This window comes from Drosophila melanogaster, chromosome 2L (assembly GCF_000001215.4).
Source record: "Drosophila melanogaster chromosome 2L".
Classification (NCBI taxonomy): Eukaryota; Metazoa; Arthropoda; class Insecta; order Diptera; family Drosophilidae; genus Drosophila; species Drosophila melanogaster.
Genome location: NT_033779.5, coordinates 14660146 through 14682646, shown reverse-complemented (window position 1 = coordinate 14682646; position 22501 = coordinate 14660146). Strand labels below are relative to the sequence as shown.

Below are 22501 nucleotides of genomic sequence, written 5' to 3'. Positions count from 1 at the left end.
CTGCAGTTGCCTGTCTGTGGTTGCAATTAGCAGGGGGCATCGTCTGAATATTCTTCAGCCACTCTGCACTTTGGATCTCGATTCTGCGCTGTCTTTCTTTTTTTTTTTTTTTTTTGCATGGGGCCGTGTCACAATTATCAGCACGAACTTCTCTGTCGCTCAAAAACATGAGCAGAGGTAACCGAAGACAATGCCCAGAAAGTTGGCTGCTTCTTCTTCAATCTCTGGCGCTCTTTTTGCCTTTGTTCAGCTATGGGGGCAAACAACAAATGGGCCCACCAACCTTATCGCGATACACAGCCAACAAATCATCAATCATTCCATTTCATTCCACCAGCAACATCTACAGCAGCGGCAAAACCAAATCGACTTCTTAACGCCAACAGCTTCATCTCTGCGACTGCTTTAGATTCAGCTTCATCGCTAGCCCTAGCTATTAGATTTCCTCATAAAAAACAAGCTGAAGTCGGCAAAAGTCTAAAACCAAGATGTGGAATAGAGAGCCCCATTGGCGGATTTAGTTGAGGGTCCCCCCTTAGATTGAGTTTGAGCTCAAGAGTTTAGTTTATAAACTCCCGACGACATCTTCCGCTGCGGCGTCATTTTATTTATTTATTTCTTTTTTTTTCGTCTACCTATTCTATCTATGCGCTATGCCTTAATTAAGTCGGCTTTTCAAGTCTTCGAAAACAGTGGGATAAGATAAGGGGAAAAGCTCTGTTATCGTTTTATTTAGAAATCGATCGAAAAACCAAATGGTAAGAAACAAATCGCCGTAAACTGTTTGCTATTTTCGATATTTTCAATATCTTCATTTTAATGCATTAAACCTTATAAATACGAAATTTCTTATTTCTCGAAAGTGAAACATTTTTTCCTTTTGATTAGTCATCGCAGCTGACACTTAATTAATTTTCGCAAATCTAATTCTAACCACTGTGGCAAGATACAAACGCACAATCTATTCGCCGTAGCCCTGCTTCCTGCTGCTGCTCAAATTGAAAGCTAATTCTGTTCAGTAGCCGCCGCAGTTCCAAGCCATGCCATCCAGTCATCCATCTACTGCTGCTCCCCGTAGTCTCGGCATTTGGCTAAGAAAGAAGTCCAGGTAGATCCCCAACTTGCACATTCACTTGTTGCTGCCTCACTGCAGCGATTTTGCCACTTCATACATCAGCCATCATCGTCAGCTGGAGGAAGGGGAGGACCGGAGGAAAAGGGGCACAGATGCACTGCCTCCGTCCATTGTTCCCTTCGCCAGCCGTTCCATGTGACATTTTGCTGCATAATTGAATTCTTATTCTCTTCGCCGGGCTCACTCAATCAAGACACAATACTAGACTATCCAACTCCGGGCTGGAGCCCAAGTTCCAGTTCAAATGGCGCGCTGCGAAATCTTCTGAGTTATGGCATCTTTACACCTGCCCCTGGGCACGGTTCTTTGCTTTGAAAGAGATAGAGCTGGAATAATAAGACCCAGGTAACCAAAGAGGGGGTAACACCGGGCAAACACCATTAGATTGCCAGCGATAAAGACGGAGGCCGTGGAAGATTCAGTGGATCCATAAGATCTTGGGGGGATGGGGTAACGCGCCTTGGCATTTTCCTGAAATAATGACGTGTTGAGAAGGGCATCTTGATTTCAAATTAGTTTATAATTATGATTTTGCCACGACTGCAACCTGTATTTTGCCATTCCACTCTTTCTCTTCCTCGACCATTGAAATTGCTGTTTAATTGGAAAGTAATTTGCACGATATCGGAAGCTTTGCCAGAGCTCGGTAGAAATCGTTAGTTTAGACCCGTCGCGGTCCAAACTGCATGCCATAATTCCACATTTCCACACCTCCCGTCGCCGCAATTATTGTAAATTGTCTGGCCAAATATTTATTGGTGCGCATATTTTAGCACCGAAACGGGCTAACCGAAAATATGTGCCGATTTAAAAAAAAAAATATCCGCCCCTCGGGCGTTTGTAATTAACTATCAAATGCTAATTTCCTGTATAACTAACACAGAATTCGTATTAAAACGAAATAAATAAATATTTATGTATGCATTAGTCAAGTTTTTTGAGGGTTACTGAATGTGAAAAATGCCTGTGCGCTTCATGAATAAACATAAGACAGATCTTATAAATCAAAAACTCACCTGTCAAAATGTGTACAAATAGCAATCAGCCATGAGCTAGAAGATTTTTATTGCGACCAAAGTTTTGATTAATGAGTTATTATTGTGGAATGATATTAAGAAAACTCTAAAATCGAATCAGATGTTTTTTAATTAATCTTGTAAAACAAACGAGTAAAATGAAGATGCATCAAAAGCTATTTTTTATGATTAAGCGTAATTTGAATAAGGAGATTAGAAGATGGAAGTAAGTGTGAAGTGCAAGTTTCTTGCCATAAAAAAATAATTCTTTGAGTAGAAGATTAATATGCATTGATTTTCATTTCAATTCTAAGATGCTTATGCATATCAGTAAATCTATTGTTAGTATCTCCCATTTCACCTTTAATGATTATGATTATCTTCGATGCTTTCATGGGTTTTCTTTGGCTTTTCCAAGCGTAAATTCGCCTTGCCAATTTCTTTTTATTGCTTCGATCACCGTAGTTCTTTGAGCTCAGCTCGTTTTTTAAGATTCTTCGGGTTTTGGGGCCGTGGCAAATGGCGATATGTAAATTTTTTCTCTCTCTCTCGGTCTCTCAGTATCTGTGTTTTGGTTTTTTTTTTGTGTATGTTTGTGTTTTGTGTGCGGTCAAGGTGATCGAGCCGCGTCGAGTTGAAGTCGAGTCAAGTCGAAATTCAATAGGAATCCACGGGCAGGTGAGGAAGCGAACCGGGTGCGGCCTATAAAGCTGAGGAGCTTTAACACTTCCAGGTAGAAGATTCAATTTTATGCTCTTCTCAGCTTGTTGTGCGCTGTTGCCGCGCGTCTAGATAAATCATCTAAAATACATTCCATTTATTTGGCAGTTTAGAATTTGGCTTCTCTTCGTTGATTTTTTGTGCGTAAAATGTTTGGCATGGGTTTTTTTTCGTGAACTTCTTGGAAACGTCGTTTTTGAAAACAATGGAAGTTTGAAGATCTTTTGGTATGATTTCAGAGACCTGCCCAGACAGTCCCAAAATAAAAAAAAATTGATACGCAGAGTTGTTTCATATAGGGGAGCATGGGCAAAAACAATAAGCTCAAGAAATTGGCAATTACATACCCGAAAATAGGCAAAATGAACAAGGCCCAGACTCCGTTGCCGACGACAATGCCAAAAGCATTTATTTATAACCAATAATTTTAGCAATTGCAACAACGGCAACAACACATGCTAAATTACGTAGGTGGACATGATAATTTCGCTTCGCTGCAGACACCCTGAACACACAGCCCCCTATGAAGCAAAAATCCGAGCTTCAAGCCGCGCCCTAAAAAAAAAAATGAATAAAAAATAGCAAACAACGCCGCCATTGCCCTCGGGGGAATTTCATTTAAATAAAATAAATTTGTTGTCTTGCTGCTCAAAAAAAGAGCGATTTCAGTCTGCAATTACTGTAAATTGTGGCGGCTACAATGCAAATGATGAGTGATCGAAACTTGGTAAAAAGAGGGCTTAAAGTCGAAAAGGAAGGCGTTTAAATGGAGCAAAGATACATGCCGTTTTCTGATGGGAGAAATTGAAACAATGGATTCAAAATACGAAGCGAAGGGGGTTTTATTCAATATGAATGTGATTAAAAGAGCTAAAAAGCTGACTTAAATTCAATATTGTAGAAGGGAATAAAATATTGAATATATTGATATATATATATATCAATATATATATATATATATATATATATATATATATATATACTGCATAGTAGTAAAAGCGACTAAGTAACCTAAAACTACATATGAATCAACCCCTCAAGTTTATCAATTATAACTCATATATGAACCCATATGTTCACTTCCTATTCTGCACATAAATAATAAATATGCAAAATAGACTGTGGTGATATATAGATTATTGTTTTGCGCTTCGAGAAATTGTCAAAACTCTTTTCCAATTTTCGCAGCTCAAGTATTTAACATAGCTGCAGGCAGAAAAATACAAAGCACTCGAGAAAAATGCATTTTACCAAACTGATTTGGATTCCGCATGCTGTGCCGATGTCAACGGGTGGGTGTACTTGTGTTGGGACTACCCAACCACCAAACCACCAAATCCATCGAACCACCCAATTCCCCGATAAGCCCTGCTCCACCAAGTCAGTCACCCACCATGTGCAATGTTTATGTTTTGTCTTCGATTTGTTTCTAGCCTCCCACAGTACGTGGGTTGTTGTGGAATTGCCGATTTGGCTTAAGCTTTCGGTATCTGTATCTTTTGGGCTTTAAATGGGCGAGCTTCGCCTGCAGATATCATGTACAGAACAGAGCGCAGATACTATTCATATGTATGTACGGAAATGTTTTGTTTGCGGGTGTCTGTGGCTTGTGGCATTTTTTGGCTCGGCAATATGCGTGCAATTTATCAACTCATGAAATATTTAGGTGTTTGCCATATTTGAGCACGTCTTGCATAATTTGTACGTTTGTACTTTTAATTAAAGATATTTTAGATATATTTCTTGTTTGGCCATATTTGGCTAGCTAGATTGCGAGTGCGATTGTTGTGATGTGGGGCATGCCGCAAACAAAAACTCGCAGAAGCAAAAAAAAAAAAGAATGAAAATTAACTATCACTTGGCTGCCTAAATGTTGACTTGCAAATTGCGGCCCTAATTTGTCTTTTTACCCCTTATCCGAAACCATTTATCATGGTGGCCATTAATAGGCATTTTCGGGGCATAATTAGTTGTTGTTGAAGTTTTAAATAACAATATTTTTCGAAAGCAAATATTTGACCCCAAAAAACGTAAAACAAAAGGAGACAACACGTTTTCATTCTGCACAATTATGAATCATTTAAGATAAGAACCTTTTGCTTTGTCTCTACGGGTTTACCTGGTGATGATGATGCTACTGATGATGTGTTTGGCGTTATATGGTGATTAGCCCGTTCTTTCCATCCCGCAGAAATATTTTGCCAAGGGGCTTTCAAACACGTTTACTAAGTTTTCACATCTTCTTACTAAATTATTTTTACGTTTCTCTTCTTGTTCTCGTTTCAGGTATGTACGAAAACGAAAAGTCATAAAATATTCTACGCTTATCCGAGAACCCTATTTTGTAAACAAAGGTATTTTTAGATTTATGCTAATTGCCTGTGGATAATGAATGAAACCATTGTTCAGACAAACATTTTAAAGGTTTTTGCAAAAGTCACAAATCCTAGGTGGTCTTTAAAATCTGCTTAAATTTTCTTAGCACGTTGACTTTGAATTTTTCAGCCGTGCTTCGTTCGATTACATGTATCTTATAAGGTAAAACAATAAAAGATTGGTTTCAATAAATCAGTTAAGTAGAACAAATAGTTTCGCTGACAGATTCATCAACTATTATTCATTCTTTTTTCTCCTACCAATTTATAAATCAGCTGAGAATACTAAAAATATTATATGGATTTATTATTTTTTTTACGGGAAAATGAAAGCTATAAGGCTGGCGTATAGAAATAATTTAATTAGCTGATGTTCCAGCAAGAAATATATAAATAATACATAAATAAAAGGTCCATAAGAAGTTGTGTTTCCGCAAAGTAAAATGAATATGTTTATTCTCTCGCCGGAAATTAAATGTCAAATAAAATCAAGTTATTTACGCGATATTTTTTTTTATTTTACTGTTTAACCATTTTGTCCGCAAAGTTGCACGTTCATTTTTAGTCATGTTTACATTTTCGCAGCGTTATCAGTTATTAACCCACTTCCGTCAAAAGAAAAGAAGAGAAATTAATTTTTTGCTGCTGCCAAAGCGGTCAAAATGAAGAAATAGCAGCAGAAAAATAATTTAAAGAACCTAGAAAAAATCTAATAAATCATCAAAGCGAATTGGGCTAATGTCGTCGCTTCATCAGCTGAGCTGAATTTCGTGTGAAAGTCAGACGCTCTCCACACACACACCTCGTATACGTATGTTTTTTCTTCACACAAATTAAGTAATTTTAATTTAATTAATCAAATTATTTTGCATTTAACATGATCACTTCTTGGCTCGACAATGACAGACCTAATTGAGGTTGAGTCTGACACAGAAATTCCAATTCCAACTCACTTTTGAGGCGTTAGGTGGGCTTGGCCTCTGACTTGATGCGGTTGTACAAATATACTCACACACTCGATACATTTCATTGCGTTTCATTCATTTTCATTTAAGTTGACAAATGTGGCAGTGTGACGTGAGTGTGTGTGTGTGTGGCCCACTTTATTTCCATTCAATTCGTTTAGATTATGGCCTGAGTGGCTTGTTCGAGCAATAGGAGAAGTAGCAAAAACAACAAAATAAAAATCCACTAACAAGATGAAAAAGTAGCACTTTTATTAAATGGAAACTTGAAATACACTGAAAAGGGTTAAACCTAAATTAATGACTAGAAATTGTAAATGTAAACGAGAAACTTAGAATACTAGACAAATTCATTTCGTACAAAATAAAATATTAATTATTTATTAGTGCTAGTATAAGCATAAAATAGGATTATGTACGCATTTTATCCTAAGTACATACATTTTTTTTTTTAATTTATTCCTAAATCATTAAACTTAGCCTTTTAAAATCAATCTTAAAGCACGTTGAATAAGTTTTGCGCAATGGTAGCTTGAATTGATTTTTTTTTTTCAAATCAATTCTCATTGTTTTTTTGCGTTCAATTTGAACCGCGCATTGGAGAAGTTTGGCTTTTGAATTTGCGATCGGTCTCTTTTTCAAACCGAACCCGTTGACAAGGTCTAGGTGCAGCCCGTTTGTCAGCCGAGATGGAGCAGTTGGACAACTGATTTGAATATGAATATATATTTTGTCAGTCATTTTCGATTTCTTGCACGCGCCAGTCGGCGGACAAAAAGTCATTGGAAATGTGACTGAAGTGAAGTGAGTGCGAATGAGTGTGAATGAGTACTCATGGAACGGTTCATGGCGCAATCATCGTCAAATGCAAATGACTGACAACCTAGGGCAAGGCAATCCAAGAGTTAATATCTGTGTATCTGATAGTGAGCACGGCTTCCGCACTTTGCAAATAGAAAGTACGCACGCGGCGGACTGAAGGTAAAAATAAAGGCTAAAATATAAAAAAAAAAAATCGATAAAAGAACAAACAACTCCAATGCAGCTATCAACTTCCGTTCGAAAATCTTTTTTCTCATGTTTACTAGGTAATTGTAGCCCATCTAACCCATCTATCCTCTTCATATATCAATATCCAGCTGGAAAGTGAGTAAGGGAAAAACAATTATATTGATTTGATTTGTGAAATTTCCAAGATTCTCTTCAAGGTACCGTTTCGTTGTTGTTATTGTGGTTTCTGTTGGCGCCCTTTTGTGGGCAATTTTCGCCCAGTCTTCTCATCATTTTTCTTCTTCTTCCTGCACTTCTTGAGTTTCTTGAGATTCTTCCCGATGATCACCATCGATGTGGATGTGGATGCCCCGAATGCGTGGTGTGAGTGAAGTAATCGCCCCATTCGGGTCTCCCCCACCCAATTGATCTTACTCTCTCCCTCTCTTCTTCTACACAGAAATACAAAAGATGGGGCTAATAACAAATTTAAATTAATTCAATTAAATTAATAACAACAGTTAGAAGAATAAATAGTAACTGGTCAGTGATCATAAAGATTTACTTGAAAAAAATTAAAAAAATATTTAAGTGTAGTATTTTATTAACATATGAAATCAAATCTTCGTCTAGAATTAGTTATTAGTGCTCGCAGTATTTATTGTAATATTTTTATACGAAACAAATTTTGTTAATAATTATTATTCAACTTGTTTTTTCTGTGTGCTGTCTCTCTGTTGCTGATTTTCTTCAGAGGCTCCTTCAGAGAAAAAGGTTGTTGAACTGGTCCCCGTGTGTGTGTGTGTGTGTGTTACGTGTGCTTGTGTGTTCTGATGTTGTTATTATTATTGTTGTGTTCCCTCAATCAGTTGCTGCTGTGCTCGTTTGTTCTCTATCCATCTCTTTCACTCGGCACATTGAGTTCTATTATAGAAAATTATATTATTATTATGTACTCCACTCGCTTTTTTTTCATGTTTTCTTTGGGTCTTGTGTTTTTCTTATTTCAGGCATTTTTACTGTTATTACACACAGGCTTTATTTTCCTTATGCAAATTTTTATGATTACTCCCAGGTGATGATGTTCGTTCATAAGGTTTCTTCCTACTTCGGTTCTCATGCCAAAATATGCGAAATTCTTGAAAAATTGCTCCGAAGAACATGGAAGACCAGATTGTGTTCTGCACTTGAAAGGTGTTTTTATAAACGTGCATTTTCTGGTAATTCGTCTTGATTGCTTTCTGTTGCGTGTTGGCCAAAATATTGAATTTAGTGCTTGCTTTACGATCAGAAAATTAAGGGTTAGGAAAATTAACAGTAAGGGAATTCGATCACATGAAAATTTCTTTACAATGGTCATTACTCTTGAAATTACCCACTTTATCATGCTTATCAAAACCTTGAACTTTCAGGCACACGAACTTGCATCAACCAAACATTTCAAACATAATCACTGATTGACAGGTTGTAATTGATCCTCTACGAAAGCCCCGTTATCTGTGTTGACACTTAAGAAAGTAATTTCTTGTTTCCCTCTTCAAATTGAAGTCACTTGTGTGCTCTATTTATTTTCCCAGCACATCTGGACGGACGAGCTTATCGGATCTGGCTCTTCAATTAGCGCCCGAAAATGGCCCATCTAAATGAACCATAAAATCCAAATTAATTCAATTGAATTCAAATGGCCGGGCAGACCTCTAAAAACCCACGACGACATCGTGTTCTTATCAGCTGATCCCTAGTCTATTAAATGACCTTTCCACAGACATCTGAGAATTATCAACGGAATCTCGAAGTTTGTTGTCGCTATAAAACTTGTATATAAGTATGTACATAGAAATGCTTGACTTTTCTTGGCGTTGGCGTTCAAGTTGTTTGTGTTTTTTGTTTTGGTTTTTCGTTTTTCGTTTGTTGCCTTTTTTTGGGTCAATATAAAGTGCTGACCTTTTTTGTTTGTTGCCGTTTCAGGGCTCAGAAAGCCGGCCAGAGCGGCGCTAACAGGTTTTTCCCGTACATGTGAAGCAATTAATTTTAATACGAGCTGCTCTAAGAATAGAACTGTGGGGAATTTCCTATTTTTTTTTTAGTGAGAAGAAAGTGTTGATTTGGGAAGAAAATAAATTATATGTATTAGTGGTTCTACAAAATGTATCTCTTGCAGCTGAACAAAAGAACGAAAAATTGTTGACACAAAGTGACATGTTATGCACAATAAAATCAGTCGAGAATAAATGGTTTTTATATCCGTTCACTGCATTAGGCCACTATTGAATTTATGTCTTTGCCAGAGTCTGGCCTCTCACCCCCTGGTCAATCGGTGGAAGTGGGTTTTTGAACCTACTCTAATCAATACATCAAAATTTACAACAAGCTCTCCGGGTCCTGGACCTCATGACTAACAAAACCGCCCAGCTGGCCTCTTTTGGGGTTTCCAGTGACCAAACGATCTATCTGCTATGGACTATAGACCGCCAATTGACACAACAAAACGACGAAATATTTCAACACAAGCCGCAGAAAGAGAGGGTCCCAACAAAAAAAAAACAAAAACAAACCCAAACCCAATTCATGCAGAAAATATCAACTGAAAGGTTCCCACAGTGTCCACATGGACAGACACTTATGACATTTTGCTTTTTAGCAATAAATAATTTATGCATTTTATATATTGACACATATAAAAGTGGGGAAAATGTATGTCCGAATATATATATCCAACCGAAATGAAAAAGATAAAAAGTAAATTCAAAACATTCATGCAACGCCAAGGAAATTAACAGCAATTGACGGTTGCAATTTGATTTATTGGCTTTGGCTGGCAGCAGGCGAAAACAGAGAGGGACGGCTAGCCTAAATGCGAAAGAGATGGCGACAAAAGGCGGTGATTTATTGGCACGATCAGTAAAACGTGTCGAAAGGAGGGGCATCATGTAGCAAGTGATTTTTGGAGTCAGGGGCCTTCGCTTCTCCCCGGCCAGCAGCACACGTGGTCAAAATGGAGCGGGAGTTTCTGACCCATTCCCATTTTCGTATTTTTAAGAAATTATAATGGAAAAAATAAACACATTTAACTGTAAAACTCATTGAGAACCCGCCAAGCACTCTTCCCTCAATTTCTTTACCTATTTCCGTCCCGTTTCGGTTTGTCTACTATGACAGTTAGAATCGCCGTGGCAAAGCGTTAAGCAATAAAAGCGTTTGAAGAAAGCTGAGAACTGAAGAGTCTACCTCATTTCTAAATGCCTCACTCCATTGCGCGTTCTGAATGATCAGTAAGACGTCGCCCAACTTGAAGCTTTAATATTATAAAAGACTCTATTTATTATATCAAATCTTTTAAATTCCAACACAATTTCATCTAACAATTCTAAGCTAAGCCTGAAGAATCACCTAAATAAACTAAATACTTATTATATTATAATATATATTTTTAAATGGTCTCTAAACGTTTTTACTACTACTTATGTTAATTTTATTTGCTTATTAAAGAAATGCTCAAATGCTCATTTCTCATTCAAATCCCAATGTTAATTTCACACCATTTTTCAACGAAAAAAAAGTCTTTTTGTTTACCGCAAAAAGTACACGAAAGGTCTTTGTTACAGCGCTGGAGTTCACTTTCTTGCTCAGCAAATCGAAACGAGTTAACAAGTGTAACATTGGCAATTTGTTAGATAATTTGCCAGAACAACCAGGCGAACCTTGCCCCCCATCTCCACCCACCGAAAACCACATTAGGGGGCCAGTGACCACGGTGAAAAACAATGGAATAATCTGTCGGAAGCCCTAATGACAGAAGAAGTAGAGTTATGTAACCTTTTTGGAAAATTGTCATCGCCTTTTGTCTCTGTATGTTTACGAAGCTAATTTCATTTTCCGCCAGCCTTGTCGGCAAGCAGCGGAAAACTAGGCTGCCTTACTCGAGTTTTTCCCCCGCTTGCCGTACGTATTATACGAATTTGTTTATTTTCCACTTCATTAATTCGCGCGATGACTTTTGCCTTGCCCAACAATCGCGCGGCTGCTTTAAACTGCTCATGCCTAATGTTATGTAATTTCCTCAAAATTGTAACTACTCTATTTTGTATTCGAATGTTTTCTTTTGGTCTCTTTATTTTCCTTTATATCTGCATTTGTTTATCATTCGACTTTTGCCCGTGTGTTTGCCTTTGCCAAGCTTACGAGTGCGTTTTGCCTTGGATTCAACTGGAATCGGGTTTTATTTGGTATGTGTGTGTCTCTCTGTCGATGTTGTTTGGCTTTGCCATTACTTGGGCTTCATTATTCAATCAAATGCATTGTGTTGGCGACCGCCTGGCCCGGTGCGTCTCCATTGGCATTTTCGAAAGCCCAAGTCTTGGGCATTGTAATGATTTTGGTTCCTACTTTTTTTTTTTCACTTTTGTGGCTTGTCATTATGCAGACACGTCCAGCGCGATAGAGAAGTTCTCAGAGGGGCAAGGAAACGTAATCTAGAAAAATCGAATCTAGTCCAATTGAAATGGGAACTATTATATGGTTGCCATCATATTAGTGGTTTGGAATGATGTCATTACTAGATTACGACTGGAGAAATTGGATTATAAATCCATCTAGCTTAATCCCTACTCCCTTTCCGAGATAAACAAAAACAACGAATCAAATGCACTTTCTTTGTACCATTTTCATGCATTCGCTTCAGCTGGCTTTCCCATCAAAACTAATTATTTAGAACATCACATCAATGTCGTATTTAGATCTCATTAATTCACTTCGTTCAGCCTCTTTTCCGCTATCACAGATCTGGCTACTCTCTTTTTCAATTATCATTGTATCAATCAATCATTTCTTTTCGTTTTCAATTCGAGTTTTATCAAACAAAAGCTGTGTGCTCCCATTTCACGATCTCTTGGCACGATCGAAAGTGTGTCATGGCGGGTGTAATGAGGAGCCCCCAACTGTACAATTATTGTTAAGAGACATGGCTTTAAAGGGTAGGAGGAGGGATATAGCCATGACCCATTTATGGAGGAACACCCACTGATCAATGATCTCTTTTAAATGCGGCTTGAAACTTTGAGATTGAGTTTCGTTTTTTTTTCGGGGAATTTAAGCTTTTACTTTTGATTTCAATGCGGCACAAACATGGCCAGGAAAATAGGAAAATAATAAGGCATACAGTTACCATTTACAATTTTCCACTTCCCGATTTACCATGTTTGGACTCACTAATGCATTACTAATTAGATTTTTGTGGCCGAGCCTTTCGCCAAAATGTTTCTGCCGCTGCACTTTCACGTGTGTGCAATATACAGCATACAATATACAATGTGCAATTGAATTATTGACTTTATTGTCTCAAGTGGCAATAATAAATAATCGTAGGATGTTAAACAACATTCACCATTGTCGGCAGATACGTTTTTGGCCATATTTGGATCGGCGAAACCGCCGTTAAACATGCAAATCGTGTAGGACTTTTCCTCAGTCGAAGCAACCTTCGTCGTATGCGTATCTGGAATTTCATACTCATGCCATATAGCATTATCATTAGCCGTAATAAAAACCTGAGTATACTGACAACTGAATGCTATATATCGGGCCAACTTACATCGCATTCGCAGCAAAGCAACTCATGCAATCGAAACGAAAACCTCAAACCGCACTGGGTAAACATTTTTACAACAATTCTATTAAATTATATGTCTGTAGCCGTACATCTGTACGTATCTACCCATTATCCGACGATTGTAATCAAAATCAGGGGTTTTCTCTCTCGCTCGCCCAGTTTTAAACATCTGCCATGTGTTTGTAATTGCTGATCCACCGGAGAAATGATTTATAAACGGAGCCAGAGATTGGGGTTCAGGCGGAGAGGTAGAAGTACTAAATTGTGTTGCATTGCAAACAAAAAAAAAAGGGGCGCTTATTATTATGGCGAGCCGGGCAGCAAAAAAGGTTGAAACGTTTTACCGACGAAGGTTAAATACCCTAATTAGGTCAGTTTTTACAAAACATTTTACAGGTTCATTGAGATGTCAGAGATGAAAGCCTTAAACTATATTAAATTCGAGTTTTATTAAGTAATTGGTAACTTTGTGTATGTTAACATCACTCACCTGTAGTATGAACACGAACATTAAGATAAACTAAAAGAGATGTTACACATTTCAAATCAAAATCCCACAGATTATCCAGATTTGCATATCTAATTAGTTTTTCTTGATACCGTACACATTCGATAGTATATTTTCCTTTATGATCTTTGCTTTCAAGTCCAGTCAAGTTGATTACAATACGTTTGGGTCTATAATTCGATACAATTTTCGAATGCCTCAATACACCTGACAGACTGACAGAGTGACAAACTGACGGTCTGACTTGACTGACTGACTAACTGAGCGACGGACAAACGGACAAAGTCGATCACACAATGGAAAACACTACGAAAACCGGCTGACGAGTCAAGTTCGGATGAGTGACTGGCGCAAGATCATTATCAATGGGATCTGCTTAAAAAAAAAAAAATCGAAATTATAGCATTGAACAAATAAGAAAATGAAAATGAGAAATAAACGAAAAACAGGTGAAGTGATGATGATCGGGCCGCAGCTTTTGTTATTATTTTTCATTGTAAACCCGGCATTTTTTTTTACCCAACTAAACTGTAACAAGTTTTTTATATTTCAAATGTATAGAGAAACCCATAACTCTGTAATGTATTTTCTTATTATTATTTTCTTTCTATTTTTAACTGAAAAATTACTTCATTTTTTCACTTCCAGCGAAGACTGTTTGATTCGATATTGAAACAACTTTCACTTCATTGCCACAGCACGTTCCCACTTCAAATAATTGACAAAAAGAAAAGTCTTTCCCCTCCGCCCCTTTAAATGCCACTCCTCTAATTTGAAATCGAAAAGCGAAAAAATCAGGCTCAAAGCGATTTAATTAATTACGAATGCATAGATTGACTTTAACTTTTTTTTTTTTTTGGACACTCTTTTGTCGGCTCGTTTTCTTCTCCTGCAGGTGAATGGCTATAAAAATCAAATTTAAATTAATTTAAATTTTTATCTAGACGCCCAATAGAGTTTTTCCGAACAGGAAAAAAAAACCTGAAACCGAATGGAACTTTGCCAGCCTTCTCTTCGTCTTTGCCGCTTTGTCTTGCGAGTTTAAAAATATTTTAATTAGAAATTATGCAAATTACCTTTTATGGTGGCTTTTGGCGATGCTTAAGTTACTTGGCTGCAGGCTGGGTAAGATAGTTTCCAACAGCTTAGGTTACTCCCCCTTGGCGAGGGGCGTTTAAAAAGTTTGCATGTACGTGCATTTGAAAAGTTAATTATTAAGTAATATTTTAAATTAAGGCTTGTATATGTCATGAAATATATATCACTCAAGGCGGTCGGACGAAAAGAAAATCATAGATTTGACGATAGTTGGCTGTATCGGATTCAATTTGTACTTATTTTCTTTTATTGAACGGTTTGTTTTAATCAAGATACTTAACCAAAACTTGTATTTATAAACATCTAAATACCTGATTTGAATTTAGCATTTTAATTTACATTGGTAACACATTATCACAAAATATTCAGACCACCCTCGACTGTAGGGCCCCCCACTATTTAACTCAGTAGACAAGCTGTCTGAAAATTTTGTCATATTAGCCTGTTTAAAACGTTTCTGTATCTTTTCATTCCATTTTTCTTCTTTTCAACATGCCAAGACTGCCTTTTGGAGTTCACATAAGATATAAGTTGCACCGACATCGTCGTAGGTTGGCTGGGTTCGGTTCGGTTGGATTCAGTTGGGTTTCGGTGGGGGCTTCAGCGGGCTTTTTTGGCGCCCGATTATGCAACAATAGGTAAAGCTCTCTTGACACACAAGTTTCTCACATTAGGAAACAATAACAATAACAACAACAACTGCAATTGCAAGAGTCTATGAGAAAAATCACACATTATCTGCTTGGAAAATCAATAAATCAGGGAACTACAACAACAACAACAAAACAAAGACCCTCGAGTCTGTCGCTATTATTGTTGCAATTTTTATTCGTTTAATCTATCGCAAAAATCTGAAATATTTTGCCATGAAAAATCTAGACAAAATATCATTGAAATTCACATAAAAAAGTAAATAAATAAAACTCTAGATACTCCTCAGTTGCAACTTGCAACTTTACCAGCTGCACAAGTGAAATGTCAAATATGCAGTAAGAAGTGCACCAAAAAAAAAAAAAAAAACAAAAAACTTGCCACTGGTGGAGCTTGTAAAATTTTATTGTTGCTTAGCGGTTTACATTGTTATTGGCATTTTTTGCTACTTTTTGCAAATTGTATAATAACAACAATTACAAGCCGCAAAAACAAGCAGAAAACAATTTCAAAAGTTTTCAGCCAAGAAGAAAAAACGAGTTGAAAAAAACCACAACATCTCACCCACCTCAATGGGTCGCAGACTCTTTTCGAGGTTGTTGTTATTAGCCCCAACGACTAAATGTTCATACCCAGATTCGACCTCACTTGACTTCTTTTTCACATTGAAATTAACAAGAGTTGCGGCCAAAATACAAAATGCAGCAAGACAAAACGACGGCCAGAGCGGACAAAAAAAGCGAACTCAATAAATAAGAAAGCCTCACATGCAGCAGCAAATATTTACAAAATGTTAACCCTCGGAGTCTGGAGTTTTTCAGTTGCTGCTGCAATTGCAATTTCGGTTTTTTGTACTGAGCAGCGAATTGTGTAATCGCGATGAGCTTTCAGCGATAACCGACATTCAAAAGTGGGGAGTAATACAAACTGGTTGTTTTTTTTTCGCACAGCAGCAAATGCTATAATCATTTCGTAGGGAACAAATTATAGGCTGACAGCAAGAAAGAAAGGGAAATTGATTACAGAATAATCTTCTGCACTTTCGATTGCTGAAAATGTCAGTCAGGCTTATTCCATTTGTGTTACAACACATTATATACAAAGTTGAACCGATATTGGTCAATATTGTATCGATCAAGAAGCTTACAAATTGTTAATGGTATACATTTCATTATGTTCTTTGCTTAGTAATAGTAACCGCACGAATTCATGACTAAGAAGCCAGTTCCTTTGACTGCTGAACATTTATGAAATTATCAAATATATATCAACGGGTGGAGTTGGTCCGCCAGCGAATTCGAAAATCTTGTCATTTAGTTTTGGTGAGTGGAGGAGGAATTGCTTCGTGGAACATTTTTATGGTAGTCATAAAAAGCGAGAGAAAGAGGCTTGTGGAGAAAAAGCCGTTGTGGCATAAATCGCAGTTGGCAAATCATTTGCACATTTATCTCCCAAACGAAACCACTTCACTTTACTTCACTGCAGTCCGCGCCACTCCACTCACTCACTGGCCTATAGATAACGAGCCCACAATTTATGAATGACAATAATTATGCCACCAAATAAGAAAATCCCAAGCGAAAATACCGAAAGGCAGGCAAGGAGACCGTCAGACCGTCACGTCGCATGCGAAAATCAATTAGGCGCAGTTCGGGACTCGAAAAAGTATCTGGTGGACAATCCGGGGATCGAGGATGAATGGCGGATCGTGGCTATCTGGTCTTTTATCTGCTCCAGGAGAGCAAAGAGCTCTGCTCTGCTCAGCTCCGGCTGCCCCAAGACAACAGGTTGAAAACTTATCGCGATCGCTGTCGCTTACGGTAAATGTCCAAAGTTATTACTAAAAGCTGACAAATTACGACTCCAGTCGAGCCTGGCTGGACTCGTGGAGGAACTGGCCAGAGTTTCGGTTACGCGACTCCGTATACTCGATTACTTTGTGTTGCATCTGGTTGCGGAAATGCAAACTCAAGCTACAGATCTGATCTGGCCCGGAGGAGTCATAGGCACAAATGCATCCGAGGTCTTGCTGCTCTAACGCGCTTCAGAGAAGCGTTAAATTAAAAGTCGCTAATCATATCAATGTCCAAGGCGTAGCGGTTACCTGTCAATTGATGAGCGGAGACTACAGTTCCTCTGGCTCTCTGTTTTTTTTTTTCTGTTTTATTTTTCCTTACAGAAAAGTAAGAAAAAAAAAACAAAACAGCTAAAAACTGGAACTGCCACCGGGCCAAGTGGCCACAAAAGCGACACGATCAGGAGGTGGAGTAACTGGCTTTCATAGCCGCTTAACTTAGCGCCAAGTTACGACATTGTCGGATTGTCTTTTGACTAGCCAAAAGGAATGCCTTAACCCAGTACTGGGCGAGAACTTGTTGGCCGAAATGCATTTTCAGCCATTTTTAATTAAAATGCATATGGGTCAAGCGACCTTCTAAGATGCTTAAGAATTTGTGTGTTAAGGGGAAGTGAGTTAGTGAAATATGAAACTTAAGCTTTTAAAATTATTAAAAATCGTACATAATACATTATTTATGAGGGGATAAATAGCTCTTGTTTTATTGCATTAATCATTAAGCATTTTGCATGACATTGAGTTTATATTTGTAATATAATTTGCTGACTACAGCGATTAATCTTAATGTTCCACTTCATTTGTCATGTTATGAGGCCTGCTCAAAAATGGAATTAAATTTAAAGGATGTTTCCACCAGACATAAGGGTTAATTGGGCCGCTCGGAGGCCGTCGTCGGAAACCATAAAGACAGTCGGACAGATGAATGTCGACAATGGGTCTACTTTGGCCAGTGCCCAACCCATTGGCCATTGCATTGACTTGGCCAGCTTTGGGCTTCGGCAGCCGAGGAGGAGGTTACCTCCAGACACAACTTGATATCTTGCATCAAAAACCGTTTCGATTTTGCTTGGTTCATATTTTTTTTCTGCTGAATCAACTGTTTTCTGAGTGAGCGCACTCAACGCAGCACTGAATTTGTTTATTTATTTGTTCTCCGGTTTTTTTTGTGTCGTTTAATTCTTTGGCTGTTGCCTTGTTTCTGCCGAATTTGGCAAATTTTGCGAAAAATAACGCTGGCTGTTCGTAATTTTGAAAAGTTGCGCATCTTATTTTGTATATTTTTATTATTATTTTCTTAACCTGCCGCTTTCAGTTTGTCCTCTCCATCTTTGTCTGCCGGCTGACATTTTAATATGCACTTTGCGCCCATTTCACAATAAGAAGGAGAATTGTAAAAATAAACATTATGCCTTGCTGCCTGGCTGCTGCATTCAACTGCCAAAATAATTAACATCAATGTGCATTTTTTTCCTCGTCTTTTGCGTTTTGTTTGGTTTTTCGTGTGACGAGCTGTTTATTTTTATTGGGCAGACATTTTGCAGTTGGGTAAATTTCTTGCGCACGATTCTGGTGCCAACATTTTTTTAGCCCCATCATTTCGGATGACACAGATTTCAGATTTTTGGTCGGTGAAATGCATTTATGCGTATATGCTAATTAACCCAAAATTAAAGATGCAAAATGAGGCTGCAGAGAGGCGGATGACGAGTCATTTACTAAATCGCCTGGACATCGAGCCATTAATCATATTTAAGTTCGCTTGATCAGTGGCGGAAACTTATTTGAGTTAATTTAAAATGCTCGGTTCATGTTCGGACTTTACCAGTTTAGTAGTTCAGTTTCCTCTTATCAATTAAAGTGCTGTACTTCAATATTTAATATTCATTTTTTTCACAGTATGCTTTCTTTTCAAACAATATTATTTTAACTTTCTGCATGCAAACTTTAGACGAGTATCTCGTTGAAAAGTTTTTGTAATATTTTTCTCGCAGCATTGTTGTCTTACGAAATTTTGAGTGCGTCTAAGTAAAGTCTGGCACACCCACTTGGAAGGCTGACTAGTTTATTTTTCTTTTTTCGTTTTCAGCTGGGAAAGAAGAGGGGCCCAGTCAGCTGCGTCTGTCAGTTTGGGACCCATTTCAGCCTCCGACTGACTTTTGACAACTAACTGAAAACAAAAGAGCCCAAAAACAAACCCCCCACCATTCCCGATTTCCGATCCCCAAACTGCGATCCGCAGACGAGAAGACAGCTCGTCTGCTTTGTCTTCGGAAAAGTCAAATTGCAGAAAAAGTGCATTCATTGCAGACGCAGACGATGCGTCATCTGTTTTCATATGTGCGCATATATATATAGATACATATATACCCCGGTATAAATGGTGCAATTGCAATTGCAATTGCTGATCGGGCAGTTCACACCCCGTCGACGGTTCCCTTCGGAGAAGTCAGTCCATAACTTAAATGGCCACCATGCATCAAGTTGGTCATAAATTATTTGCTTGTTGCTGCCTTTTTTTTTTTGTTGTTGTTACCGTGGCTGCTGCTGCCGCTTGCGATTTTATAACGTTGACCCCGCGGATCAGCGGATCTTTGGCCATATGTCTCTTGGACAAACTTGAAATTTTTATTGTGCCTCGGTCGTGTGTTAAAGTTCAAATGTGCCAGTGCCCCATGCCACCATGCCACATGCGTCGCTGCAATCGGTGTGTTGTGTCCCTAAATATATACGAGTTTATATACGCGAAGGTATCTCAATCTCTTCGGGTTTTCCAGGCCGCAACCATACCCATATGCGCCATATAGTATGTGTATGCGGTATTTATAGGCTCTGCGGCGGGGACCTCTGTACTTTTACTTTTGTTTGCCTTTTGCCTTTGGCTCGGCGAATGTTATAAATTATATGGTTGGGGGATTAAATGCATTTTTATTGGTCTTTGACTCGACCTGCAATATTTAATCCGGCTTATTGCAGCGAATTTATCGTAAGTCGGAGGATGAGTTCCAAGAGAAAGGATTACAAACTCAATGCATTGAAGTTATATAAATTTAAACACATATGGACAATGTTGAAAAGTTTTTAAATAAACTATTTACTTTATATCGGCATACAGTTTATAAAATCATTTCGCTACTTTATATGCGTTATCGGTGCAGTTTTGCATGTAAACCGATTTATTTAATATGCAAAATATACCAAAGAATATTTTACAAGTTCAAAATAGGTTGTAGCTGACTTTTCCAATCTGCACGGCATTCGCTCTTGATTTAAATTGATTGCCAAACTCATTTATTTCGCTTTTTCTTTGAGTTTCGGTTGAGCGAACTCTGGCCGCACTAATCTCTTTATCGTGATCGTAAATCATTTCGCAGTGATTGGACGCATCTCCAGTACAATTTGGCCCTTCGGTCGGGGAGCCCAAACCAAATCGCCAACTTTCCGCTACGAGGAGAAATACCAAAAATAGTTCACTTAGAACAAGACACGAATCCGAGAAGTCTTTGGCATTGCCCTGCCATTGGGTTCTTGGCCCTCGTCGTCGTTCAGTCATTTAAAGTCCTTCGTACAATATGGTGTGCGGAATTTCCATTTAAACCAAATTAGGCAAAGGAATAATTTTTTCGCTTAAGGCCAAGCTAAAATGCCACAACTACGCTAAGCTCTTCAACTGTTAGTTGGGATACACTGGATACTGTATACTGCGATCCATCGATGGTCTGTGGAGTGCTGAGCTTGAGCCTGAGCCCAGCTTAGATATCATCATCATCATCATCGTAGTAGTCGTCTTCGTGGACTTCGCTACTCCATTGGCATCCAGATTGTCTGCGGATTTTGCGCAAAAGTCAATCGCTTGATTGACAAGTCGATGCAGTCCATTGCCAGTCCCCCATTCTTTGTTGTTTTCTTTTTTGATAATGCCAGTCCAGAAAAGTGATCTTGTCTCCGTTTGATTCCTGCATCTTTACTTCCTGCTCTGACGGTTTAGAATTCCTCGAGAGTCCAGGCATCTGAAGTCATTAGATTCGAGTGCGAGAAAGTTTTTCTTCTGCTTCTTTCTGGAATACTTTTCATTTATGTGAACACCATTCTGCATTTTTTCGGTTTTTTTTTTTTTTTTTTTGGTTGTGATAGTGTGACTGACCCAGTTGGCCTTTTGGGATTCGACACAAAACACATTTGTCCACACGACAACGCCCCCGAATCTCAACCCATTTACGACCTCTTTTTTTTTCGTTGGACTCGGTAACAGTTCAAAGCATTGTTTCCATTGAACAAAGAGTTCTGGTGAAAACCGCAGTTAGCTGATGTCTAATGTTTGGCGGTGAGAATGGGATAAAAGGTGGCGGGGACAGCCCCACCGATGCATGTGTGCAGTGATCTATGCAACAACCCACAACTGACCAACTTATTTCTAGGATTCCAGATCAAAATGCCAGATCCCAATACACTAGGTGAACAAATGAAAGTGTTGTACACGTGTTAAAAAATTTAAAAAAATAAATTTAAATGCAATTTAAAATGGTTCAAAAATTTACATGTTGTAATAAGCTTCTCATATATTAGTTTAGATTTAGGAGAATTTAGGGGAAAATAGATTTTTGCTAACATACAATTTCTTCATATCTGATCATTTTTCATTTAGCTCATCTCTAATTCATTTGGTAGTAAAATCCTATCCCTTTTATTTTGTATTATTTGGTTTCAATGGCTTTTGTTTTATTTTCCACTTGAATTTTCCACAATGCCTATTGTATTACTCTTGTTGCTGCTTGGCGCTCACCCCATTTAAGGCCCAAAACAATTTACAATAAAAATATTTGTTATGGTTTTCAAATGCATTTAAAGCATTCCAAAGAATCAAAGACAAAACCAACTAAAAGCAACACGAAAAAAAAACTAAATAAATAAGCGTCGTCTGTGCTTAATTTTTCTTTTGATTAATTTCCGAGTGTGAAAATGGAAAGTGTGAAAGTTGCCAGAAGCCGTGGTAAATGCAGCAGCATCAACAGTAGCCAGATGTCGACTAATTAGCTTTGATATATTACATTCAAGTTTGGCCAAGACAAATAGAATTCGAAACTCGTCTAATTAGATGATTTTCAACTGGTAAATCAGCGAAATATTAGCTTGCCTTAGATTTCCATGGTATTTTATGATGCCAATCATGTTGTATTCACTGGCTAGTCTAAGCTCATAAATATTTACAAACCACAAATTGCAATAGCAACAAGTAGTCAAGTGTAAACTTGTTTTAAGTAATTCCACCTGAGTTAACTTGTCCGTAGAATCGGGCTAAAAGCTTGACCGAGCTAAGAGCGTAATTAGAATCGAAGTGGGGAGTGTGGAATAGATGGCATAGGGCATTCCCGCACTTAACCAACTTTCCGGCACTACCCAAAGCAATGTTCAACTAAAACCAGTCATCTAGCTGCAAAACTGCTAGCAAAAACAATTCTAACTCGCAAGTTGTCTTCCAAATGCCAGGCAAAGAATATTTCTGACTTGATGAACGTGCAGTGGATACTGCAGCAGCTTTACTGGTTGCTGCTGCAACATCTACTGCGGTGCAACTGCAAC

At 38.1% G+C, this 22501-nt stretch overlaps 1 protein-coding gene across 4 annotated transcripts in view; it reads left to right on the top strand.

Annotated features, from left to right (window-relative positions):
* osp (outspread) overlaps positions 1–22501 on the top strand; it is a 90145-nt gene that overhangs the window by 6694 nt on the left and 60950 nt on the right. The window lies entirely within an intron of this gene.